This window comes from Lepidochelys kempii, chromosome 1 (genome assembly GCF_965140285.1).
Source record: "Lepidochelys kempii isolate rLepKem1 chromosome 1, rLepKem1.hap1, whole genome shotgun sequence".
Classification (NCBI taxonomy): domain Eukaryota; kingdom Metazoa; phylum Chordata; order Testudines; family Cheloniidae; genus Lepidochelys; species Lepidochelys kempii.
In genome coordinates this window covers 240,058,299-240,086,212 of record NC_136380.1, presented here as the reverse complement: position 1 = coordinate 240,086,212, position 27,914 = coordinate 240,058,299, and the positions used below count along the sequence as shown (strand labels likewise).

The 27,914-nt window shown below is 41.2% G+C and overlaps 1 protein-coding gene across 11 annotated transcripts in view; it reads left to right on the top strand.

Annotated features, from left to right (window-relative positions):
* The window catches only part of CALD1 (caldesmon 1), a 236,498-nt gene that overhangs the window by 54,348 nt on the left and 154,236 nt on the right, over positions 1–27,914 (top strand). Inside the window, exon 2 of one of the 11 annotated variants that reach the window (XM_073319346.2) lies at positions 7,616–7,756. The exons of the other annotated variants lie outside the window; for them this stretch is intronic. The gene's annotated coding sequence lies outside the window, so the exon portion shown is untranslated. The remainder of the gene's footprint in view (positions 1–7,615; positions 7,757–27,914) is intronic. 11 annotated transcript variants of the gene reach the window in all.

Here is a 27,914-nt window from a genome sequence, read left to right as displayed (position 1 = left end):
CAAGAACAGTCCCCGCGCCCCACCAAAATCAGTGCAAATGATCTCTAGCAATTATGCAGAATAAGTCTAATATTTCACACTCATTTTTGCTTCTCACCAGCAACTAGGCACACAGCCATCAGTCAAGAAACCATGCTGGGCCACAGCCAAAACAAACAAAGAATAGCCTCAGATAATTTTGTGAAGTGAATCATGGGGGCATAATTGAATTTCCAGTTTCATATTGATCATTCCAATTGATTATAAGATTCTGGGCCCTGATCTTTTTAAACTTCTCTGATCCTATAGCTGATGGGTTCTGGGGTCTTCCGCAGCTTACAGCTTAGAACATCCTTAGGGCTGTTCTAAGTTGTGCCATTTAGTACTGGTCATTATTAGAATTGGACAAAATATTATTCCAAACTTTTTTTTGTCAAAAAGCATAGATTTTGGTCAACTGAAACATTTCATGAACGTGTGTTAAATTTGCCGAACTGTATTGACTGAAAAACCCTTTTTGTTTTGACAATCTTTTGATTTGAAGTGGATTTGTTTTTAAATTTACTTAACTTTTATTTTTTTTATTTAAAAGCCATTTACAATATTTTATAAAGCTTAAACAAAACACTGGTAGGCCCAAAACTAAATTTCTCTCTCTCTCTCTATTTGAAAATAACATTTGGTATGGCCGATGAATCAAAAAGTCAGCTCTAGTCGTTATGGCTGCCAGGCTTCAGATGGACAGAACAGCTCCCTGGCTATCCCTCCTTTCACTTAGCCATGGTGCAAGAGCTGGGAGCCAGAATGGGTGGTATACAATCTGCTGTGTCTGCCTTTTGCCACTTAGGAATTTCCGCCTCCAGTGAGGAATCATTAAATAGCTGGTTAAGCTGATTTTTGCAGTAGCTTTATGCTGCCAGAGCAGTGCAAAGTAGCTACAGCAGGGCTTATGATCTGGTTTTCTGTGTTTGAAACTTTCCCCATCATAAAGCTATTTCAATAGGAATGCTACGTTAAGTCCCACCCATGAACATTTCTATCTTCTTAACATCTTTTAGCTATGCTTAAAATATTTGGTTACCAGTTAAGTGCCTGGGAATTGAAGATTCTCTGCCTCTCTTGGGTTTAGGTCTATAGTGAGGATGGAGCATATTGTTAAAACTTGTATTTGTTTTCTGCTAGCGAGTATTGTCTATCTGTCAATTCTGATGGTTACCACCATCTGGTTTGGGGTTGAGCCTACTTTTGATCAAAGTTCAGGGTGAGAAATGTGAAGAGAGGAGAAGAGAAAGATGAGACAACCAAAAGGAAGCTTTCTGATCTCCAGCAAGCACTTTATATCACTCATAAAAAAAGCACTCAGCATTATCTATCAGATGTCAGGTCACCTCACCAGATCCTCTTCAATGCCTCTTTTCTTCCTGATGTACCATAGGGTACAGAGAGGGACCTCTAAAATCAAACCCAATTAAGAAACCCCACTAGTTTAATGCACAACACAGATTATTCACCCATGTGATTACTGTACCATTAAACAAGTCAGGGCATGCACCTCATTTTCCATTCATGATGAGAAACATATTCATTACATTTCATTCACTAGAACTTCCAACTCGTGTTTTTCACAAAAACAATGCACCCAGAATCTCTCACCTCTGACGTGTCTCCTCTCTTACCTCCAACACGGTCCCTGTCCCAGGAATTGTAAGGGGGCCTGTGCAGGCAGCCTATGGCTGTCTCAAGCAGTATCTATGCTGAGGGAATTCTCTCCACATTTGGCCAAGCAGCATTTATGGCCTCTGTATATTGCCATAATGGGAGGGAGGATCTCTCCTTCTGTCCCTACATGTATGAGGATCTAATTCTTATTGTTCCTTGTCCCTAAATTTGTATGTCCTCTTGCAGAAACATGTATTTGTACGTGCACACACTGAGGTAATTATTCCAGTTCAACAGTCACAGTTGTCTCCTCCATGAAAGGCTATGATTATGGTGACTGTTATACAGCATTACAGTAATGATATTGTTGGGCATGAAGCAAAGCCAGTGATTCTAAGTTTTCTAGGCCTTTAAGCAAGTCCCAATTTGGCGGGCACGGGGAGGTGGAATGAATCCTTTCCAAAGGCACTGGCTGCCAGGTGGGAAAGTGTTTGCCTCATCAGCACTGACTTCCAGGGGATTGATGTGTCAGCACATGAAACGATTCTCTGAGCAAAAAACTGCGCGTGGGGGATATGCAGAAAACACTTGAAGTGAGGGAACCCCATCATTACAAGTACCTGCTTGAGAGATCATGGCATCATGCATAATATTTGTATTACCACATTGATTAAAAAAATGATGGGGCATTATATAAATAACATGAATATCCAGAGTTACAATAGTGAAGGTTAAAAAGGGGTATAAAGCTTCAGGCTTAAGAGCATAAGCCAGTCTCTGACTCTTGTGGTTGGGAAGAAACTTCCTGTGGGGATTTGTTATTCGACTTCTGCCTACTTGTAGGTCTTTCTTTCTTTCTTTCTTCTTCTGTAGCAGCTGGTATTTACTACTGTCCGTGATCAAACTACTGGATTAGATGAACCACTGATCTGATCCTATATGACAATATGACCAGAGTTTGTGCTTGTTTCCACGGAAGCAAGACTGTGCCAAGGATGTTGTGGGCTTGGTTTGAAGACTCAAATCCGGGTCCCACTTCTCCCCTCACCACAGGTAAAGCAATGCTGATAAGGTCAATCAAAGTCAAGTAAAGAGACCAGTTACAGAGAAATCTAGGACCTGCAAAAGAAGGAAACAGCGAGAAGAGTTAAATAAATAACATGGGCATAGGTGCTGGAACTAGGCGTGCTGGGGGAGGGGGAACTGCTGCACCCCCTGGCTCAAAGTAGTTTCCATCATTTACACGGTTTACAGTGTGGTTCATCAGCTCTCAGCACCCTCTCTCTACAAATTGTTCCAGCACCCCTGCATTTGTGGTTCTTTACAGGCCCTGATAGGCCTGGCCCCAGTTCTACTGGAACCATCTGAAACATCCCTTTGCACAGCCCTGCTTCGATCTCACACAAGTGTACATGGCAGAGCTGAGGACTGACAGCCCATTCAGGCTCCTGCAGCATAGACAGCAGGCAGAAATTCACACCCAGTTCTGACATGGCTGTGTTATAACCCAGACTTGTTTTCTAGTCAGTAAAACCAAGGTTTGTTTCTTTTGCTGTGACCATAGCACCCTAAAATTTCAAGAGCTATCTCATTGGCCCTCATAAGTGTCTTTCGTGCTGCTGCTTAAGGCAGCAGATGGCAATTCCCTGAGCATTTAGGGTTCCTATAGCCAGTCCTATGAGAGCTGCTCCTGTCCCCACAGCACATGGGGCTTTCCGGGCCATACTGAATGTGGGCCAGTGCTTGTAGCGTGCACGTGTCAAGAGAAGACAGGGTCTGAGTTTGGTGAAGGAGGGAACGGAGGGTTATGGTGAAAAGACAGGAATGATATCACACGAAAAGGGCTAGTTTGTTTGGCCAGGTCAGCTTCTTTAAAACATCTTACATTCAACTGTAGATTGATAAGTATAAGGCACAGATTTCTGTCTCTGTCGTGTGAATGTCTCTTTAGGATAATACAGCACAAGGTGCAATTATTGGGCACAAGATCACCCCCACCACAGGTAAGAGCAGAACTATTTTTGCGGATTGTTGAATATTCTGAAGTTGCACCCTGGACTGCCAGGGAGCTATTTCGGTAAGGATAATACTTTAGGAAAATGCCAAGCCTCCAGATGCCTTCAGACATACTTGTCTATATTTGTGGTGTATGAGGTCTAAGTGTTCCTCCTCTGGGCTGTATATTTTGAGAGCATGTTAGCAGAAGGCAGCATTGTCACAGCATAATGGTCTTTTGCTGCCAGAGAAGTGCCAAAGCATCTCCAGAGTATTTAACAAACAAATGTTAAGGCCAAAGGTTCTACTGTTCGAGCAGGAGACACTAATCCTGAAACATTTATTCTGTTATAATTAGTGATGAGCAAACCTCAAAAGATGTGGATTCCTATTAGAGACCATGTCAGAATTATCTTTCATACTGGGCTGAAGAAGAGACTCTCTTTAATTTTGGATCTTGTCTGGCATCAAGCACAATGTTGTTACTCAATAATTAATACATTAATTAACAATAATTAATAATAAATCTTGGGAGAATAGCTTTCTTGTGAAATTTCCAGATCTTCTAGTTCTGACTGACTCCCAGTGCAAAAAAATGTCTTTCTAAAAACAGACAATGGTTTGAGGCTAGAGGAATCTTACATTAAGTAAATTGCATCCCAGTCTCTAGTTACAGTGGTACAAATTATACCCTCATTACACTTATGCAGCCTCATTAAGTTCACCTGCATTGCATGGAGGCAGCATGACTTGGTAATAGAGAACTAGACTGGGACCTGGGTTCTCTTCCTGGCTCTGCCACTGGTCTGCTGGGTGATCTTGGGCAACTCACATCACCTCTGTGCCTCAGTTTCTCCAATGAGGAGAAAGATGCTTTCCTTTCTTTGAGGTCTATTGTTGAAAAATGCTTTATCAGAGCTATGTATTATCAACTAAGGAAAGAATTTGGTAATGTTAATGATAGTGAATAGCTGAGTGCTGGATAGTTTAGAGAACAGAGCAGTTAGCTTCACTCATTCAGAATGAAATTCAGCTCTTCCACAGAGCCAGACGTAGCTTTTACATCACTTAAGCCCTCAAAATAGGCCTGTGTGGAAAATAGGTGGTGCATAATCTTGTGCTGGCTCTCTGTACCAGCTGAATTTCACTCTCCAAGAATGGTTCATCCCTAAGGTCCTGACCACACAACTGCATCTCTGCAGAGCCTCATCTTCAGTGGTCCAAGGCAGCCCAACCTCTGCAGGCTCGCCGGCAGCAATTCCGGGCCCAAGGGCAGAACAGTCAAAGGGCCCCCTCTGGCGCCCAGTGAGCTGCCGGCTGTGCTGCTGGGCGCACTCTTCTGGCATGGCCAGGGCTTCCACATGCCTTCCCAGCTGCCTTTGCCGCTGCTGGTACCACCCCGCACATGCTAGGAGCATAGGGCCGACTTCCAGGTTTCCTGGGGGGTGCTTGACACCCCGCTTCGTCCTAGGCCCTTTCCTCCAATGCCCTACCCCCCCGCCCCACCTCTTCCCACCCCTGTTCTGCCCCCTACCCTGAGGACATCCTATATACAACTGGTGCCTTCTCATAGTGGGGGGTATGCAAGATCTAAAGGACAGGTCACGTGTCATCCCCACCGTGCCCAGCCCAGGACCACCGTGCTCTCCCCGCACCATGTTACGGCACGTTCTGCCACTCTCCCTGGCAGGCAGGAGCCCAAGCGGGGAGCAGGAGGGAGCCCCTTTTAACACTGGCCCCTCCCGGTCACTGCTCTGCAGCCCTGCCTGGCAGCTGCCTGACAGAGCCTGGCTGGGGAGGAGGTGGCTTCCGCTCCCCACCTGGCTTGGCTGCCAGGGACCCCGAGTCTGGGCAGGGAGCAGAAGTCACCTCCACAGCCAGGCTCTCTCAGGCAGCTGCTGCGCAGGGCTGCAGAGCAGCATCTCAGCCTCTGGTCCTGCCCCTTCCACTCCCGGCATCTGGGGCATGTGTTGCCCAGGCCCACCCCTTCCCTGCGTCTTCCCGCCCCCTGCTCCTCCCATTCCCCCCAGCACCTCCGGCATACCGCCAAACAGCTGACGGTGGCAGGCGAGAGGCACTGGGGGAGGATGGGGATGAGCTGATCGGCGGGGCCCGCTGCTGGCAGGGAGGCGCTGTGCGGGGAGGAGGGGACCGCCAGTGGGTGCTCAGCACCCACTTGGTGCCTATGTCTAGGAGCCCTGTGGCCCGCCCACATGATTTAAAAGGGCCCGGAGCTCCCAGCTGCTGCCACCGCTGCTACCACGGCAATAGCCAGAGGTCCCGGGACCTTTTAAATTGCTCAGGCCCCTGGGCAATTGCCCTCTTTGCCCCCCACCCCGTTGGCGGGCCTAAACCTCTGTGTCTGTGCAGAGCCTTTGAAGTCAGTGCCGTTCTACACAGGGGTCCATCCATGCTCCGGTGAATGTGTCAATCCATGCACATGAATTTGTAGGATAGAGCCAGAATGTACAATTAAAAATAAGCAAATAAAAATGTGACTCTAAGTCTTATATGAATAGTGTGGCTGGCATGACTGCTAATTGGCTTTATCAAACTGTAATGGGAAAGAAAGGTCAGGAATCCAGCAGTTGGTCTGACTGGGACAAAATACATTTGATGATGTATTTAGAAAAGTTCAAAATAGCCTTTAAATGGTACCAATATCATTCTAGAATGCTGCATTTACAACATACTTTTCCCCTCTGCTAGTTATATATTTATCTTTTTTGCAAGGTGATAGGCAAATTATATAGATTACTTGGCAGTTTAAAAAAGAAACTAACAGAGTTCCCTTGTCCCGATAGCTTAAATTCCAAACTGCTACCCATTTGAGGAACTGGACCCATCGCTAGAGCTGGTTGAATAATATTCTTCAGATAATTTGACAAATGCCACTTTTTTTCCAAATAAATTATTCAATGAATAGCTTAAAATATTTGCTGAGAAATAGCATCATCATAATAAATAAATAAATGCACTAACCACGCTGAATAACTTAAAAAAATAAAGAAAAATATGTCAGGAGATTAAATACAAAAGGGATTTGGTAATATCATGGAAGCTAAGATCATCTGAAATAAGGTCCTGGGACAATAATGGAACTGACGTACAATAGCTTCTAAAGAACAGCATGCACCTTGTTAACGTAATCCCTGAAAGGCTTCCAAACTTCCTGAAATCTGGCCCTTCTGTTCCCGAGTGTAAATATGATCTCATAGGAAATAATCTGGGAGAGGCAGACTAGCTCCTCTGCACAGTCAAGGTGGCATTGTTCTTTTAATACCCTAGGATGACTCGCTTCCCTGCCATGCGTTCAATGATCAACTTTGCCTTTAAAAAAAGAAAAGGAGTACTTGTGGCACTTTAGAGACTAACCAATTTATTTGAGCATAAGCTTTCGTGAGCTACAGCTCACTTCATCGGATGCATACTGTGGAAAGTATAGAAGATCTTTTTATACACACAAAGCATGAAAAAATGGGTGTTTACCACTACAAAAGGTTTTCTCTTTTGTAGTGGTAAACACCCATTTTTTCATGCTTTGTGTGTATAAAAAGATCTTCTATACTTTCCACAGTATGCATCCGATGAAGTGAGCTGTAGCTCACGAAAGCTTATGCTCAAATAAATTGGTTAGTCTCTAAGGTGCCACAAGTACTCCTTTTCTTTTTGCGAATATAGACTAACATGGCTGTTACTCTGAAACCAACTTTGCCTTTGCAGCCAAGTCCCCATTATCAGAAATTGCAGTGATTTCAATGTGGTTTCACTAGTGTATAACTGAGATTAGAACTGGTCCTAATAAATTGGTGTGTCTTAAATACTGGCCTTGATATAGTTTATTATCCATCTCCCAGCTTTCTACCAAAACTCCTTTAAAATGTAACATCCTAAAACATATGCCACCAATCATTCTTTAAGATGGGGAGAAAAATTAAGAGTACAGACGAGGGGACAAAGATATTTCTTGCAATCGTTCCAGATATATCGAAGAAGGTAAGCAGGATTAAAGCATAGATTGAAGTCCAGGAGCTTCTGAGTTGGTGTGACAAGAAGGGCTGTAAGAAAAGATACCCATCTCACATCAGGTCCTGATCCTGCAAGCCCTGCTATGTGGAAATTGGTAAGAAGTTTAGAATGTATATACCTCCATTGGGCCCCTTGTAAAATACCTCTTTCTCCAGATGGTTACCTCACCCAGTGTGCTTTAAAGGTTCTGTAATAATTTTGGGTATGCCCAGGACTTCCTTACTTTATACAGCCCAAGAAGGGAAGCACACTAAGTAGCCTCTATCGCTGAAAGCCTTGTACAGCAGCTAGTGTTTATCAGTCTTCACTGGCAGTGGAGAAAGAACAAAGGTATCTGTTTTTTGTTTAGTTAATGTGAACGGATAGTAACTGTGCTGAATTGCAATTGCTCTGAGCCTAAGCAGAGAGTTCTGTGGCACACTGCAAAGTTGTTAAGTTTGGCACTCGGCACTGGTTTCCAATCAAACATTTTCTTAACCATATTAGGTTATATGGAAATCAGCCAACAAGCAATAGGCTTTTGATGTACTTATTGTTTGTGCACACATTTTATGTACCAGACAGCCACTGTTTTACATAATAACATTTAGCAGGTTTAATAAAATGGGACAAATGTAGCTAAATTTACTATTACAATTTTATAATTAAAAAGAGAGCCTAGGGAAAAGGAACAACAGTTTTGTATAATTAACCCCAAAGTATTATTACATGTAGCACTTTTTATCCAAGGATCTCAAAGTGTTTACAAATATTAATTGAACACTCCAATAAACAGGTGATAGGTAAATATTATGCTATTTCCCAGGTGAGAAATGGAGGCACAGAAAGATGATGTGACTTGACCAAGGTCACCCTGTAAGTTAGTGCCACAGCTGCTTTAAACCAGTTCCCTGCTCTAATCACTAGACAGATCAGCTCCCACTAACGAGGATCACTGACGTTCAGATAAAATAATGCTCCCGATGAACCTTTCAGCAAGGCTAGAATCTTCAACAAGATCCGCACACCTCTATGTACTACTTCCTGGTTTCAGCCAGGAACAGAAGGTATCATGAGCAATGCTGTTCCTCTGTTCTTGTAATATTGCCAGGCTATCCCAAACTAGAAAATATTGGGAATCCAAGAAAAGAGCCTAATGTCACAAGAGTGCCTCAGAATCATAGGTATTAGAGAGGGAAAGGACTTATTCAGCACATCTGTTCCAAATCCCTGACAATGAATTGTTTCCTATTGAACATCTAATAGTTTTTTGTTGTCTAGATTTAAAACACACAAATGATGGTGTTTCCATGTTTCTTGGTCAACTACTCTACAGTAGGACTGGTCAAATTTTTCTGTCAAAACTGGTTTTTGACGGAAAATTGAATGTTCAACTAAATGACATTTTTCTTGAAATTCTTGGCTTTTTTAACAAAAAAACCAAACACCAAAAACTTCAATTCTGAAATTCACCGTATCTCATGAGAGCTGTGATTTGGGCCCTTCATGCCCCCATTCTCCTCTGTGGGCTGGATCCCCTCGCCAGACTACACATGCCTCCTAGCATGACCACTGGAATCCCGTGATGCGCCGAGGTGGCTCAGCAAGAGGGGAGACTGTTGTGCATCATGGAAGAGGTAACTCAGCCAACGAGCCTAGCTCACAGAGAAGAATGGGGCATGAAGCACCGTAGCATCCCAGGTAGTCAGTTTTATGTAGCACTGAGCTGAAACAAAACTTTCAATTTTTTTTCACAAATTGAAATGAGAACTTTCATTTTGGGAATTCTATCTTCAAAACACTTCATTTCAATCAAAAAATATGTCATCTTGAAAGTGTTCAGTTTTTGGCTGACAGCTCCATGGAAAATCTTATCTTTTCATCAAAGACGTTTTCCAACGAGATCTCTTTCAGAGCCTAATAGATGTCACTATTAGAAATATTTTCCTGATATTTTCCATTCTTAATTTGGTTATATTATTCATAGCTATAAAACCTTGTTTAATTCAGAATAATTCCTTGCCCTCCTTGCTAATGCTTTCAAATACTTGTAGACAGTTGTCACATCCGTTCCTTAGTATTTAGTTAATATATGTATATTTAGCTCTTTTAATCTTTCTTTGCAAGTCAATCTCTCCTGTTTCCTGATAACTTTTATAGCTTTTCTGGAGGAAGATCACAGGTTGTTATATGACTCAGGAAATTAGTTGTCTGGAACTGAATGCTGTATTCCAGGTGTGATCACACCAGAGCTGTATATTACCTCTCTGCTCCATGACAATGATGCCTTTTGAATACAGCCCCAAAGCACTTGGGCTTTTGTTACTGCCATGTCCTAGTCCAACCTCCAAAGAAATTGGGATAAACATCCAAATCTTTAAACCTTTTGAGCTTCACTGTAGCTAATTTTGATATAGTTCAAAGATACAATAGTGACTGAAATGCCTGCCCTTAATTTGTAGCTAAAGAGAGTCATCTCTCGAAGCTGGAACTTAAGCCTGGGAAAGAGAACTTATTTGTTCTAACCCTGGTTCTGCTGCTGACTTGCTATGTGACCTTAGACAAGTTACTTAAGTTCTCTGTTTCAGTTACCCTCTCTGTAAAAGGAGGGTGATACCCCAGTAACCACACTTAATGGGGTTGTTATGAGGTTTAGCTAATGTTTGTATAGTGCTTTGATAACGCTTTCCACTTTTAGTACATTACATTACTTGGGCAAGTGATGGTGACAAAGCACGTTACATATTACCTGTGAATTTACATTATATGGTCCCATTGATACTGAGAACTACAGTCACCAGAAATTCCACTTCAGCACAGTCATTCATCATTCTGTTTGCTAAAAGAGGAGGAGAACTAAATAAAGTAAAATGGATCAACTTCATCTTAGGTGTAACTCTAGCAAGTTCACCAGCGGTGCATTTGGGCCAATGTGCCTAAGAAATAAGCACATTTGGAGACTTGTTGATTTTGAAAAAGACCTCTACAATTAAATATGTAATCAGCTAAAGATCTTAAAGTGATTGTTCGGTGTTGTATGAGGAAGAAAGAGGAAATGACAAGGTCCTGACTCTCTGTTGCCCTGCAACTGTAAAGACGTTTACACCAGAGTGAAATGAATGCAAAGTGGATGTAAAATGCTACAAAATCAAAATGATAAAGGGCACAGTGAGTGTAAAATACTATTATACATCCACAGTACATTGGTGTAAATGATGATACAAGCAGCGCAATGGACAATCAGGACCCCCACAGCTTAATCCTGCAATCCCTGACTCTCACAATTAATCTTTAATTGAGCCCATCCCTGCTTATATGAGTCAGGGTTTGCAGGATTGGGCCCAAGACACTATATAAACTTGTAAATGTGTCTGATTTATATCATTATTAAACTAGATCGACTTTTTTGGAGTGAACAATTTGAGGTTGCTGAAAATAAACCTGATCGAAGAAAGGAATTCTCTCAGAGATAGTTCACATGTTTACTCAGTTGCTGATATAATCTTAGCTATAAGAGATTACAAAACCACTGGAATGAGTAGCTTCCTTATCTGAGTGTAATGCCCAAGATTAAGGCTTTTGCTGTGTATTTCATAGAGACCAGGACTGGGATGAGGCATGATGAGAAGGTAGCAATGAGTGATCTGAAGTATGCAGAGGAGAAGCTCAGGGTTGCACCATTCTTGAGGGATTAGAAATATTTATGTTATCTACATGTGTCAGAAGCCATTGCTCTATAAATAAAATCAAGTTAATTTAACATAAAACTGGTAGAGACGGTAACCGCACCGTTAAATTCAGACAAATAGGAGAGGGAGTGGGTGGAGACTCAAATACCCATACTAGAAGGACCCTAACTTTTGATTCTAGTTTAATTCTCCCAAGAACTATTTGTGTGTAATTTTGGTCCAAGATAACAGCTATTCTTGAGAGAATCTGATCTCACCATTTTCAGCCATTTCAGGCTAAAATCTCCTGGGAACAGTTTCCAAGATTTTGGCACCATCTGATCTGAACTCTGAACCAGACTTAAGTTCCGCAGCATAACCTGATCTGGACCCAAATAGTATCTCCTCCAGTGCTCATCTGTCTGCAGAGGGTGGAATCTAGTGTGTTTTTTTTTAATTCTCAATTATATATATATATATAATTTTGAAAGTAAAAAGAAATCATCCACAGTTTCCCTCTAACCAGATTAAGATTTCATGTTTCTACTCCGTTACAAATGATTATCAGCAGAGACTAATGAAACCTAAAATAGGTAGGCAAAAATGTGGTTCCAACTCTACAACTATTTACCCTTATTATTGTTCATGTTTGTATGTTATGGTAATACCTAGTGGGCTCAGCTGAGATTGGGGCTGCATTGTGCTAGGAACTTCACAGACATCTAGGGAGTGTAAATCCCTTCCTCTAAGAATTTACAATCTAGACAAGATGAAGGTTAAGAGGGGAATCTCTTTGCGCAAGGTCATAAGCGGAGCTGGGACTAGAACCCTTGTCTCATGACTCCTACGCTAGTGCCCTATCCACTAGAACACTGTCCCTTTTATATAGAAAGCAGTTTTCCTGGCAGCTCTGCTGACAGGTACAGAGGGTATTGGAGCCTTGAACCCACCTCCTTCCCCCAATCCTGCTAGGGCACTAGCCCCATGAAATCCTTGTGCTCATGGCAGTAGAAGCATCTGTTGCAGCTGTGTACTGCACATGATGTGCGTTCCCTCGATAGAGGCCCCTTCCACAACCATATACGGGCTGGCCACAATCTGGGCCTAAGCTTCAGAGTTTTCAATAAACTCCTAAATAAAACAGTGTGTTTTTTCTAGAGATAGGTCCAAGTTAGGAAGCTGGATGAGATCTGGATCCAAATGTACTTTGTGTGTGTGTATTCTGATTCAGTGTTCCATTTTGCCCCATCTCTAATTTTTCACTGGCAGAATTACCATGCTTTTTTTGCATCTGCCTGCAGAGTACCTCGTTGTGTCATGTAAACTAGGGACGGATCCAGAAATACTACCACATTTACCCATAATTCACAGATAATTTTTTTTATTGTTGTATTTTTTACTGTTCCAAAATTTTAGCTAATCAAAATCTTGGAAAAATGATTAAATAGCTTGGCCATAATATGTTATTTTATGACTGTTAATAAAATGTCTAGTTATTCATGTTCAGATAAGGGCAATCAAATCTCTTGCTTGAGGGCATGAGCTGATTACTACAGGGTTCAGAAAGGAATTCATCTGTCTCCCCGCATGCAGCATTATACAACTACCTAGGTGCATGATGGGTATTTTTCACCTTTTTTTGAAGCCATAAGTATTGCTACTGCTGGAGGCAGGACAGCAAAATTAGTACAGAAAATCCTTAGATTCCTATGATCCAAGCAGTTGACACAGAAATATATGCATAAAAAGAAGAAAATATAGAATCATAGAAAAGAAGGGCTGGAAGAGATCTTGAGAGGTCATCAAGTCCAGCCCCCTGTGCTGAGCAGGACCAAGTAAACCTAAAGCAACCCTGACAGGTGTTTGGCCAACCTGTTCTTAAAAATCTCCAATGATGAGCATATCTCAAACAAATTAAATAAGTGGAGAGTTAAAGTGAAGCCAATAGTGTGTATAGGAGGAGAGTTTCTAATGCACTCCCTTTTAAAAGTCAAGGGAAGTTGGTCATTTTAACAGCCCTTCATGTCTTTGAAGACCTTCCTCTTAGCTTTCTGATTACAATTTTAAATTGTAACTGTATTCAGAGGAAAAGGGATTGAGTTAACATGAAGATTAAAATGTTAATGTTTTGCAAAATTCCTGCCACATCTTCAGTGTTTAAAGCTATCCCAGTATGTTTTTTGTATATTGATTGTATTGTTGGCTTATTGAGCATAGACAACATTCATAGTCGTATTTAAAATGCGTAGGTGATTTTGGTAGATTCGTTGCAAATCTTTGATACCCTTGGCCATTTGTTTTTATGGATCTCGAGTTGAATCCTATGGTGGTTTCCTCTGCAAGGGTTCCTTAAAGGACTGGTAATAATGAGGCATACTTCTTCTCTCTCTGGTCTTCTGGGGATTCCATTCTGGCAGTCCCTCTTTTTTTAAGATGTTCATGTGGCTTGTAGAGGAGAGAGTGAAGTTTTGCTGCAGTGTCAGGGGTCTCCCAAATGGGTAAATTGAAACACAAAAAGAATAGGTGACTAGGTGAAGGTCACACATGTGACAGTGATCTTGGATTAGAATTCAAGAGTTCCTGGCTTTGTTCCCAAGGCTCACTAGATCTTTTTACCAAAATCCCATTTATTATGGACTAAACCTACATGCATTCTGTATATGGAACTCCCCTTGAAAACAATGGAAGTTGAAGTGTAATTTTAGGTAAGTTCTATGGCCTGTATGCATGTTGAACGTGACTCCAAGCCAACTGAAGTGAAAGGCAGTCTTTCCATGGTCTTCAATAGGCTTTGGATCAGACACATCACCATTTCCCTGAGGCCTTGATCATAGGCACTGACTCTGTGGATGCTCCAGGGCTTTGGGAAAAAAAACGGTGGGTGCTCAGCACCCTCCAGCCACAGCTGTTCGGCGGTGCCACCAATCAGCTCTTTGGCTGCGCCTCTGATCAGGTAATCCGGGGCACTGCCAAACAGCTGATTGGGGACACGACCAAACAGTTGTTTGGTGGCTTGGGGAGAGGCTTCGGAGAGGGCAGAAAGCAGCAAGCAGCAGGTAGGCGGGGGCCTCGGAGTGGGGAGCGGGAAGAGGTGAAGTGAGGGTGGGGCCTTGGGGAGAGGGTGGAGCAAGGGTGGGGCCTCAAGGAAGAGGACGGGAGGGGGCCTCAGGGTGGAGTGGGGGTGAAGCACTCCTGGGGAAAAGGAAAAGTTGGTACCTATGGCCTTGACCCAGCAGTTCTGTCATATTTATTTTTTTTTTAGCTAATTTAAGAGTTTTATTAACTGTGTGTTACAATGTCTACAATGAACATCTGGCTAATATTTAAATAAGACCATGACTCTCCAAGTGTCAGTCATCTAGGCAAGATAGTTGCAGCTAAGCATAACTAATCAGCCCTGCACCTAATAATCAACTCTCAACGTTTCTTTGCAATTGCTAGGGCACCTGCTAATGAGAAAATATAAATGACAGACATTACAAAGATGCAAAATTGTGTTTTTAATTATCCACTTTTAGTTTTAAGAACCAAAATACGCCTCTGTGCCTTTAGCTCCATAAATGTTTGTTAAAAACATTGCTATGTAGTATCCATACTAAATACAAGGGATATGGCGTGAAGAATTAAAATACAATCACAGAAAAGATAAATACAATTAATTACCAGTTTATATTTGTATAACACTGAGGATCTCAAAGTGGATTTCAAACATTAATGAATGGAATGTTACATGTCCTCATTATTTATTTATTTTTTCTGTGGTAGCACTTCTGTAACTAGTCACAGACCAGGACCCCATTATGCTAGGTCAGTGGTGGGCAACCTGCGGCCGTGGCCCACCACTGCGCTAGGTATTGTACAAACACAGAACAAAAAGACCATCCCTGCTCACATCTCTGGGAGGTACAGAAGTATTATCTTTACTTTGCATATGATTAAAATGAGGCAAAGAAAAGCAAAGTGACTTGCTTAAGGATGTCTAGGTAGAGCTGACTTCAGATCCAGATCTCTTGGCTCCTAGATATGTGCCTTAACCATAAGACTGCCATGCTTCCTGTTTATTAAAAATGCAAAATAAAGTGTAAATTACTAAAATATAAAATAAATCATAAAAAGCTAAAAATGCTCACATGGAGTATGACCTACTGGATAGTGCACTGGACTGGGACTCAGGAAACTGGGTCCTCTTCCTGGTTCTGCCACTGGCCCACTGGGTGACCTTGAACAAATCACTTCACCTTTGTGCCTCAGTTTCTCTATCTTTAAAATGGAGATAATGATACTTTGTAAATCACTTTGAGATCTACAGATGAAAAGCACGATATAGGTAATTAGGTACAAGGAACTAGATAATTTTATTTTTAGAAGTCAGGGTGGGATGGACTGAAATAATATATTAGAGGAATCCTTAAAGGATAGGTGACATTAAAGCTTAGCTACTTCCCATGATGGAGCTCCCTTATTAGGACTTGAATATATTATAATGTTAATTCCTTGGGACCCTATCCTTCAAGGTGCTGAGTATTGTATTGCTGCAAACTGGAGCGCACCCCAACTCCCACTGAAGTCAGCAGAAGTTGAGTGTTCAGTAGCTCATGAGAGTCTCTCAACACCAACCCCTTGGTTTCTATATAAAACTTTCCAGACAGGGTGGACTGTACAGAGAAGGCCTGATTCATTCTGTAGCTATGTCCCAGTGTCCCAGTGGTTAGTTTTTTTTGGACTCTGCATATTCCATGACTGATGGAGCCACGTTCATAGAGCTTTCCATAAACCACATCATTCTTAAAAGAAATTTATGGACTCAAATTGGTAACTAGTTACATAGGAGAAATAGCAACATATCTGATTACCATACAAAGGAAAATCTGGGTTTACCACTAATGGCAGATAAAAATTAATACTTGCAAAAGAGACACGTATGATCTATTTGTACGTGTCTTATGTTTCCATAATTAAATATTAAAACGTCTTTAAGTTTAAATAGCCTTCTGAAAAAAAAAGTGGTGGTGGGGAGGGTCATTAGTCTCTGGTGGTTGTCACAAATGATTAATAGTTTGCTTTTCTGACAAAAGTATGCTTTGGTTCAGCAAAGCACTTAAGCATGTACATAACTTTAAGCACGTGCTTAAGTGCTTTGCTGAAATTGGGTCCTAGCCCGCAAAATTTCTTTCAAAGTGAGACTAGACTGAAATAATAAATAAATCTGTTAAGGTGCTACCTACTTCTTTCTGCCTATGCCAAATTATTGGGCAAGTGCAAGCTAATGTCTTAGAAAAAAAGGGCAAAAGTCCATTTTTCCCCCTTACAATGAGTAATTCACGTCCTGTCTCAGTTGGAAGTTTCTCTGCTAATTGTAGAACTAGTGAAATGGTGACAACTCAAAAGCCAAGAAAACAAAAGCTGAAGTATTGAGATGAAAGAGGTTTTAGTCACTGTTTGATTTTTGTATGTCTTTGTTAAGACCTAATTAACTTCAGTGAGTAGCATTTTAAAAAAAAGGAAATATTTGTTAAGATTCAACACCCTCTTCCCTTCCTTTTAGGGGTTTAAGAGCTAACAATAAACATCCCCTATTCCCCTCAGTGGTTCTTCAACAAAACCCAGGAAGACTAGCATTATGAATGAAATCCTGACCCTACTGAAACCAATGACAGAATCACATTGACTTCAATAGGGCCAGGATTTCACCCTGCTTTCCTGATATTTTCAAGATAAAAAACAAGCAGGGGGGGAAAAATGACTTTTGTTAAAACATCCAAAAACATAGAGCAAAACAAGTGCAAGCCCATTTTAAAAAAATCCACTGACGGTGTACTTTAAAGGTATTTCCATTTAGATAATTTCAGTGACTAAATATTACCATTGCTCTCAAATGGTAATATTTTTATATGCGCAGGAAATATCATCTCGCTTTTGTAAAGTGTCTTTCACTTTCCCCACACCAGTATCCAGCCTTTTATAGGGTGGGGCACATCAGTTTTATACAATGCACACCAATATTAGACAATCATGTAGGATAGAAAGCGAAGAAGAGAAAGGGAAGAAATACAGTGAGTTTGGGGATAGGTAGAACTCTCCACGTTCAGATTTGCCCAAGCGCCGCTACTCCTGTGAGAAGCTCTGAGATTTTTAATAACCACAAGAGGTGAAGACCTAGGGTTAGGTTCTCAGGCCAAGTTGGGTCCCCTTTATGCCATCTGAGTGGTGCAAAAGGGATGTAATCTGGCCCCAGATACCAGTTGGGAATTCTCTGGGCAGAGGTGTTGCCAGCTTGATTCCTGTGTAAACCTCCTCAGTACCACGTAGCATAGGCAGTGTAATGGGGCGGGGAGCTTCAGTTTGCTTCCTTATAACAATTCTCTGCTGGTGAATGGTCCATTAGGGACCACAGACAGCAGTCATAAGTTAGAGCAGCCTCTAGGCTTATTTGAATTATACCAGGCAGGGTCTGGGACAGCTTGAGAATCAGGGAACCATAACGAGCTTCCTGACAACTCCCCCCACCCATCAAGATATGCATCACGTAGGAGAGAATGTGTTTTTTCTCTCATATGAAAGATAGAACCTCCAACAGTGCAGGCCACCCACCATGCAAAGGCATTGATTCCATTACTGACTCTGAGGAAAGAGCACCACTTACCATCAGCACTTACTACTAGAAATGGATTTTCCGTGGAGGTCGATCAGCCAAACACTTAACGAGGCTCAGACTGAGGTTGCACAAAGGGTGGAAAACGATTTTGTTTATTCATATCTTCTTCATATTCATTTAATTTATTGCACCATTTTCTTTCCTTTTTTTATGTTTGACAGCAGCAAATATATTCGATTGAGTGTTGTATAAACCCTTGCCGGGCTTATCATTGATATGGCTACATGCATGAAAACAAAAACATCAGGAGGTTCAGTTCTGCGTGTCTGAGGCAAAGCTGCCATCGCCCTTAATAGGAGCTTTTCTTGAATGAGGGGTGCACAATCAATATTACAGTGAGGAAAATTTGGCACACAAGGGCAAAATCTATAGGAATGACTTGAATGTTTTATCAGAATTTGCCTATATCTTTGTAATCAGAAAAGGAAATTCAAACATTCTCTATTTTTATGTTCTAGTAGTATTTATAGGCCCCTAACTGAGCTGAGGGCCTCACTATGCTAGGCATTGCACAAACACTTAGTGAGAGACAGCCTCTGCCCTAAAAGCTTAGAATCTAAGGCTTTGTCTACACTGCACTTTCATCGGTAACACTTTTGTTGTTCAGGGCTGTGAAAAAAACACACCCCCCCCCCCGAACGACGAAATTTTTGCCGATGACCAGCGCCGGTATGGGCAGTACACTCTCCCGCCGACAAAGCTACCGCCTCTTATTGGGGGTGGATTTATTTGGTCTGCGGGAGAGCTCTCTCCTGCCGACAAAGAGCAGCTACACCGTGCACCTTTTAGCAGCACGGCCGTAGGGGCACAGCTGTGTCGCTAAAAGGTGCGTTGTGTAGAAATAGCCTAAGTAGACGAGAAACAAAAGTTGGGACGGGAAACAGAGGCACACAAAAGAGAAGCGACTTCCAGGAAAATTACGCATCAGGTCAGTCTGAGCACGGGGAATACAAGCCACGAGTCTTGAGTCCCAGGTGAGTGCTCTATTTGCTAGAACATGTTGCCCCTTTTCTAGCTGGTTAATCCATTTCATTCTCAGGTTCTGTTTATTTTACACTGTTTGAATGTTCAATGTGGGAATAACCATCATGTCCGCAAACCTCTCCATTGAGGCACTTGTGCCTGGAGTGCCTCCTCCTATGGTACAATCTAGAAAGGATGGGGATCCGGGGCTGTCTCCTCTCTGCTTGTGGATTGCTTTGCCCCTTAATGTGAACCACAGTAGATTACTTACCTGTAGCTGGGAAAGACTGGAGACTTTTTTGGTCCCTTTTGACTTTTGTTTTGTTTGTGTGAATGCATTTGTCGTTTTTGGCACCTTGGTGGATGGATTATTGGGGAATTTGCTACGTGGCTTGAGTTCTGTTTAGTTATTTGGCCACGCTGCTTGTTTGAAATTCCTAAAGTATTTTTTAATGTGTGCTAGTGATTCAGAGAGCTTTAGGTTTGATCACTCTAGAGAAAAGGAAGCTGATGGGGTGACTATTTGTAATAAACCTGCCTACTTAGTTGTTGTCAGGACACTTATGATCCTGAAATATGCTGAGCACCCGTGGCTGCCACTGACTCTAATAGGAATTGAGGCTTCTTAGCACCACAGGGGAGGTGCTCCTTAGGTTCCAGGATCAGGCTCCAAATGATGAAATAAAATGCCTCTAGCTGATTTCTGATCACAGCCATTAAGTTTCACACACAAACACACACACACGGCGTGAGGGAATAGGAAGAGAGAATTGGTGGACTATATGTGATTAATGCATACTTACTCTGTTGCCTGCAAAGGAGTCATACAATGATGAAGGGGATGCATGCTTTGATTTATTTGCTTCTAGTTTAAAGTTGTGGAGCCCTAAAAATGACTAATGAATCTCCTTTCAAGGTTCATATCTATGACCTAATTCAGATGTGCAGGAATCTAGTCTTCCCTAACTGCAGCAGAAAGTTTAGGTTTGCTCATCCAAGGAGTTATAGTCAAAGGCAGAGACACTGGACAAGATCCAGCACAAATAGCTCAGTTCCAGTGAAAACAGGAATCAGATGTACCGTGCATATGATAGACTAATAGGCCAATGCTATTTACCATATGTTAATTGCAGTTCCATTATACTAAATTTTTCTTATGTGAAATTGCTGTAATTATTACCATATAATCAACATAATAAGATGTCAGGCAGGAATACTGTGTCTTTAACAATGATTGCTGTGGTAGAATCCTTTTTTTTTTTTTGTCTGTGTATCTTTTAAATTCATTCTTTAAAGCTAAGCCATGTATGCATATATTGGGTCAGATCTTCTGCTGGTGTAAGTCATCTTAGCTCCATTTATATCAATAGAGCTATGCCGGCTAAGAATTTCTCCCATTGCTTTACGCTCTGGGCCTCAGAAGGTGTTTTGTTGTATTATTCCGCTTATGTCAAATATTTATAATTAAATCTGCTCATGGATTTTTGACTAAATATTTTTATTCATAAAATGTTGATTTGTCAAAATCATAGGAAAAAAAATGGTTTCTATGAATTATCCAGTTCAAAAACATTTTGGAAAAAAAAAGTTTTGAAATTTTGTTTTTTTTAAATGAATTTTTTTTGCATTGAAACAACTTTTCATTTTGAAATTAACTTACTTTAGAGTTTAAAAGACAAAAATTAAAACAATGTTTTGAAATTATCAAACTGTTTTGATTGGATTTTGGGTTTGTGAAAATTTTTGAGATTTTGACTTTTTTGTCCTGAGTCAAGATGAGAATGGAGTTTTGTTTGTTTTGTTTTTAAACTCAAATTTTCATGGGACAAGAAAACCTTTTGCTGCCAGCTCTACTTGGAAATAGTTTTTATGCAATATACATTGTTAGAGTATAATATTATAATTAGCCAATTTTGCTCTCAGGAATATGGGAGTAAATCTGGATTGATCTGATCCGGGTCAGCAGAATAACTTCAAGTACTATCTGGTGTGCTAACAATGATGCAATTCATAGTCATTCAGAATGACTTGGGCCAGGGAAAGAAAGCCAGTATGATTCTACTGCCTGGTGGGTAGGACACTCAGAGCATACGGAAGAGTGAAGTTCAAGTCTCTGTGCCAATAATTATTTATTTAAAAGTGGAATAGTTTCAGCAGGAGAGATTGAGAGACTCCCCCCGACCCCATCAGAATATCCCATAGCCTGGTGACTAGAAGCACTCTCCTGCAATGTAGAAGACCCATGTTCAAATTGCTTTTCCTCAGGCCAAACCTATGGATCTTGTGGCATATGTATAATTGGAGAGCCAGGTCCCCTGCTGTTTTTGAAAGGCCAGCTTCCCCACATGCTTAAAGATGATGGGATCCTGGAACTCCATAGAGAATATAGACACACCAATATCTAGTCATGGGCCAAATCCTGTTCCCATTGAATTCCACAGGAGTTTTGCCATTGACTTCATGGGAGGTAGTAGAATCAGGTCCTATGTATATTAACTTTAATTTATAAAGATCTATCTTTGAAGCTGTGAAACAGTTTGTTTAAATAGTTTAAGTCTGTAGAGCTATATAGGTGTAAAACTAGACTGAGGACAGAATCAGACTCTCAGAAGTCACTCAGAATATACCAGTTTGTATGATGCAGCATCTACAACATAGTTCCAATGTCACTGAGAACAGAATTAAATTTTTTACCTCTTGGTGCCCATCTTCAGGTCTGGCCAAGATAGGATCTGAGAGTGGTAGGGAGCAACTGTGGTTCCCCCAGTTGTGTGGCCTGTTTGGTTCCCTGTACAACTTAGAGTGGCCATGGGACTACTCTAAGTAATAGCCAGCTGTAGTCATGGTCCTTGCAGCAGCTGGGGTGACCAGAGTTCAGTTATGCTCTGGCCACACCCCATTCCCTTTGCCATGTCTCTGGTATGCCCTCTATGCTGGGAACTGTGAGGACCAAATTCAGAGGTGATTTATAAAGGTACATGTTGGCAAGTGAATGTGAGTCCTGAGGGTTTATATTTTAAGTTGCTCTAATGTATGTGTTGGGAGGGGGGACAGAGATGGTGTAAATTAGACTCCCAGTGGAGTCACTTCTCAATTTGACCCTTTACATTTTACAAAATTAAAGAACAGTGTTCTTTCTTTATCCTACAGATATTATTCTGGAAAATGTACTTAAATACTCAGGCCTGGTGCATGCTTATGGGTGTACAGTACTTGTAGTATGTTACCACATTCCAGCTACACCAAAATGTTGTGGTTTCTCTTTGTATTTAGTTTGGAAAGAAGCTAACTTTATCCCTGAATTCTGCAGAAAAATAATCATCCAGTACTGTGTCATTATTACACAGTCCCAGCAGAAACAATAAAAAAAAATGGGGGAGAGGGGGTGACAGAAACCACAGAAGAACTTGGGCGGGGGTGAGGGGAGAAGCATTCAGAGCTTACACATAAGGTAATATAAATTAAACTCCCTTCCACTAACTTAGGGTATGTCTGTACTGCAGTTGGATGTGTGATTGCAGCTCGGTAGTTCTAATCTAGCTAACACGGCTTAAAAATATCAGTGAAGACAGGGTGGTGTGGACTTCAGTTGTATTAGCTTGCCTGGACTTAGGGGTACATACTCACATTCCTAGTCCATGCTGGGGTCTGTGCCACTGTTATTTTAGCCACACTAACTAGATTAAAGATAGAGTGGGTATACCTACCTGAGCTGCAGTCACACCTTTGATTGTAGCATAGTCCCTTAGACTCAAGTCAACTGACTTACATCCATTCTGTTAAAGTGTAAGGGACTCCAAGTTGGTGTAATTGCCATCCTGAGGAGCTGCGAAGAGTTGTATCTTACAGTGTGGTAGAGGCTACTTTAACTTACACCTTCCAAATCCTGTGAATTCCAGTTATTCCCTTCGACATCCTTGCCTGTTAGCGGAGTGGCTGTAATTAGGTGTAAGAACATCCAAGTCTGCATCAAGAGAAATTTGTGTACAGACCTCTAACTTGCACCACATTTCATCTTACCTCTGGATTTCCTCTTTTTTAAAAAAGAAAAATTCCAGTCCTAGTTCCCTTTTTGTGTCATAATTAGATAACAATGTTGATTATGGGACAGTTTTAATAAAAGCTGATTAAACACCATTTTCAGCTTTCATATAGATGCCTGACTGAGCCTCTATTAAATCTGTCCCAAGCTGAGACTATTGGCCAATTTAGGAGGCTGATAGATCATGTTTTCCATGGTTGACTAAAGAGAGGTTTGACTGTTTGTTGTCATTTCACATGTTGGGTCAAATTCTGCTCTCTTCTGAACACATGAAACCCCATTTGAATAAGATTATTCAAATCCCATTAAGTTTATTATTGTTACTGTATAGTACTCCTGGGGGAATTCTGCTCCAAAACAATAAAATTCTGTGCCAAAAATTAAAATTCTGTGCACAATATTTTAAAATTCTGCATATTTTATTTGTCAAAATAACACAATATAATCATGCCAGTTTCAATTATTTTGGTAATTTATTTCAAAATACCCATCATCAAGTATGTCTGTAACAATATAGACAACAAAAAAGATTCAGGAAATGTATTTTGACAAATAGATTCCTTACTAGGCATATTAATACAGAACTTTGAGTAATAATTCATTTAAACTACAAAACAAAAATGTATTTCCCCCAGAAGCAGTGCAAAGGCTTGGGGGAGTCCGGGTAACGGAGGAGCTGAGGGCAATGGAAGTAATTGCTTGAAAGAAGCCAGGGAGTGAACCTGGAAGGCTGTTGGCTGTGGATGGGAGAAGTATGGAACAGGTTTTTCGGGGTGGGGGGGAGGGATGATTAGGGAGTTGGGGAGCCTCCCCCATGCAGACCCTGGCTGACCCTGAGCCTCTCCCATTCAGCCAAGCATATCTACACATATCCCCATGTGTCCATGCACCCTCACTCCCTATTCAGCCAGGCATAGCTGCCCCTGTCCCCATGTGTCCCTGCACCCCCACTGAGCCACTCCCACTCTTCCTATCCCCATATGGCCCAGCACCCTCACTCCCATTCATCCCCTGGCTCAATGTTGTTACCCCACTAGCTCCTGTGACCCTGTCTCAATCTGTCCCCCCACAACCCTTCAGAATCCCCCGTCGGTGTGACCACCCAGCAGCTACATGTGCCCTGTTCTCTCTCTCCCCCATATCCCATGCCTCCTCACCTGGCCCCACAGTGCGCCCCCACTCCACAGCTGGCTTCTTTGTTCTTGAACCAGCTCCTCTCTCTTCTGGCACCACATCAAGCCTGTCAGAATCAATTATTTTGCAGGGGCGGGGGAAGAGAATCTGTGGCGGACATTCATTCCATGTTTGTGCAGTGATGCAGAATTCCCCCAGGAGTAGTATATGTTAGGGATAGGGCAACATTGGGACTGATCTTTTTTATTGTTCCTCCTGTACTCTCAGTTTTAATTGTTTGGATGCAGACTTTGGTTGGCCAAACAGGTGCCTGGAGTTTTGTGTGCTGGCAGGAAAAAAACCCCTATGATGACTATTACTTCGGTTCTGGTTCAGATGGAGAACTCAGTTTCATACGAATTACTGTTTGTGGTGAAGAGGCCATTTTGTTACGCAACAAAATCTCTTTACCCCATTCGCTGACTGTCCATCTTTGCATGGTGTCCAGTCCCTTCCCCCCCCCCCAAAAAGAATTTAAATAAATCAATCTTGAAAATGAGATATTTGCGTCCTTCAGTTAAAGACTTTTTTTCATACACACAACTAAACAAAGATACTAAATGAGAGAGGATGGTTTAGGGGTTAGAGCACTGGCTTAGGAAAGTTGGGTTTAGGTTCCTCCTCCCCAATGGACTTTGCATGTGACTTTGGGCAAGTCATTTAGCCTCCTGAGTTTCTCTTCTGTAAAATGGGGATAAAAGTACTTTCCTACCTCACAGGGGTTTTGTGAGGATAAATACATTAAATAGATTGTGAGATGCTCAGATACCATGGCAATGGAGACCATATACGTATATTACATAGAAATGAAAAAATTAATGATTTTTACTTAATGATGATTACAGATAGGGCTGCACTTACAAATGACAAAAGATTATAAAACCTTAACTTAGAAAAGAGCAGTTATTATGTGAAGGCCTATACTACATGGCATTCTTCCACACTTGCTCATGTTGAGTAATGCTTTACTTATCAACTGGCCCCATTGATTTCAGCATGAGTGTGGGTGGCAGTACTGGGTGCTAAATCACTAGTCTCCGTCCAATCACTAGTGGGCTAAATCACAGTTTGGTAAAGGCACCACCCTGATTTTTGGCACCCATGCTGAAAAGCTCAGAGAGGCCAAGTGTTAAATGGGATTCAAGACTGACTTTATGCTATCCCTCCAGGTTAGAGCTGAAACAGGTTGGTGAGGAAGCTTTCGTGTCTGATAACAGTGCTGTACCTGTTTTGCAGATCAAAGGAAGACTTTATTGTCTAAGGTTTACAATCAAACACCAGCACCAACTTCACATAGAAAACGTTGGTAATTACTTGATTTCCCATTTTTAATAATATAAAATGGAAATCAGTTATCACTCAAAAATAAATACATTAAAGGAACACTGTTGTTATTTTTCAGTCTCGCTGCTAAGTGAGTAGATCTGAGACATTGTCACATAAAGGCATTGTTTCTGCAGTTCAGAGTAAGCATTCCAGGCATTTCAAGGCAGTTTTAAAGTCTATGGGAAAAAGTCAAAGGGGGAGTATCTGGAAGAATTGTTGGCCTTTCTAAATTCCAGCTAAGCAATCCCAAGATGATCGTTATTCAGGAGGTTTCGGCACTCCAGTGCTTAAAAGTTAAAAATAGAAAAATATCTGGGAGATGATGAATGGGTTTGAGGAGAACAACGTAACTGTTTGGGTAAATGTAGTTTTGTGGATTAAACTCAAAAATATACTGCCACAGATATCTAATCTCTCTAAACTGTCTTTTTCTTTCTCTGCTTCTCTCTAATCATCTCTTGCTCCTAAACTGTCTAAAATGAGCCTTAGATAAAAGACCTTCATTTTACCCAAAAGCACTAAAATTGAATTTAGCTACCTTTTACAATTATTGTATACAGCAGTAAATTGATGTTGATTCCCTCCCCCTTATACCCCTTTACATACCACCTCTGCATTTTGGCAAAGTAGTTATAAACACATGTATAATCTATATTCATGGGACTTAAAACTATAGCAAATTTGGCTCTCTCACTTTTATTATTGTTTTTTCTTAAATTAATAAATGTAATAACATTCCCCTCAGTTGTAAGCAGAGACAGGATCCAGGATGTTCAGCACCAAAGCACAGACCTCTGTCTCTTGAGCTTAAAGCATTACTGCATTAGCTAACAGTGGTAGTAGATTCTTATCCATTACATGGATCAGCCAAGGAGGACATGGTCAGTTTAGCCATCGTGTTACATAACCAGGTGAACTTCTTTACAGCCAGGTTTCCAGTTGGAACATAAAGTCTGAATGTATTAAATGGGCATGTTGTTTCCATTATGTGGTTTCATGTATTGTATACTGGGAGAAATTAGGTATATTGGCACTGGAGAGTCAGTTTATTTTTTATGCTTGTATATTTTAAGTAAGTACCAAGGACAGCCCAATAATGGAAATAAATAACAAAAATATTAACTACCCAAGAGCAAAGTGAGTTTTCATGGATTAAAGTTCCTGAATTGGAATGGATGTCCACATGCCACTTTGAGGGGCACACTAGAAAGGCATAGATTAATAAATAAATAGCACAGAGGAGTTGATTTAAACAAATGGCACTAGCGCACAAGGTTAATAAACTAGCCTAGAGTGTTGTCAACTATTTGAGTTGTCAGCAGTCAACATCAACTAGTTTCCCATGGGAAAAAGAGAAGTATCAAAAGGCTGTAAACAGCTTTTCCTTTTTTGTGTGCACCAGACAAAAATGGAACATGTGGATAGTTTTAAAACTTTGAAAGTCACACTTGGGTAGGCACTCAATTGTGTTTTCACTAACAGGACAGCACTTCACTATGTCCTGTGATATGAAAGACAAAAGTGCTATCGTCATTCATTACACAACAAGTGGAGACCTCCAGCAAGTCAAAACACAGGGATGCCACCAGAATATTCCTCAGTGATGTGACTGCTCTACTGTATGAAAGACTTACAGAACTTTTTGATGGTAACTTTGTCACAGGTCCTTCCGCCCAACCAGGGTTCTCCTTATCCCCCATTTCCATTTTAAACCTCAGCTGAGTTTCCTTCTCCTCCCTTACAACTGTATTTAGCCCCACCTATTGTCCACAGAAAGTGTACCTCCTTTGTGACAGGCAAACAATGAAATATGCCTCCAGAAGCTGTTACCACCTTTATATCAAGCCACACTCACTCCTCCCCAAATCCTAAATGGAAGCAAAAAGTGCTATTTAAACTGTAGTGGAATCTTGATTGGGAGATTAATTTGGGCAGTTCCCATTTTGATTTCTGTAGCCAGATGATCACTGCATGAGGAGTAAGTATTTGGTGCTTATTGTCTCCAGTCAGATCATTCCTTTTCCACACAGGCTTTAGTTTAAAACAGTTACTTGCTTTCCTTCTAACCATGATTTGACCATCTAACAATGATTTGAACTCTTTCACTCACGGAGGTAACAATTTTTATAAATCACCATCCTGGAGTCAAAACAAATCTATTGCTTTGTCTGCTGTGTGTGGTTTTTTGGGTCAAAAATGCAAAGTATGAGAAAATTTCTTCTGCAACCCCATCAGTGCTCTCTTTCCTTCATTGTTACATTGCTGCCAACAACAACACAATGCAATATGATGTAACGACCTGATTTTGCATTCTCACTGGAATCAATAGGAAATATAAGTGGTGGAGGACTCTGGGATTGGACCCCTATTTTCTATATTGACTTTTATACAAACTGCATCCCAAAACATTTTACTGAATTAAACCATACAGTTACCAAGTTAAATA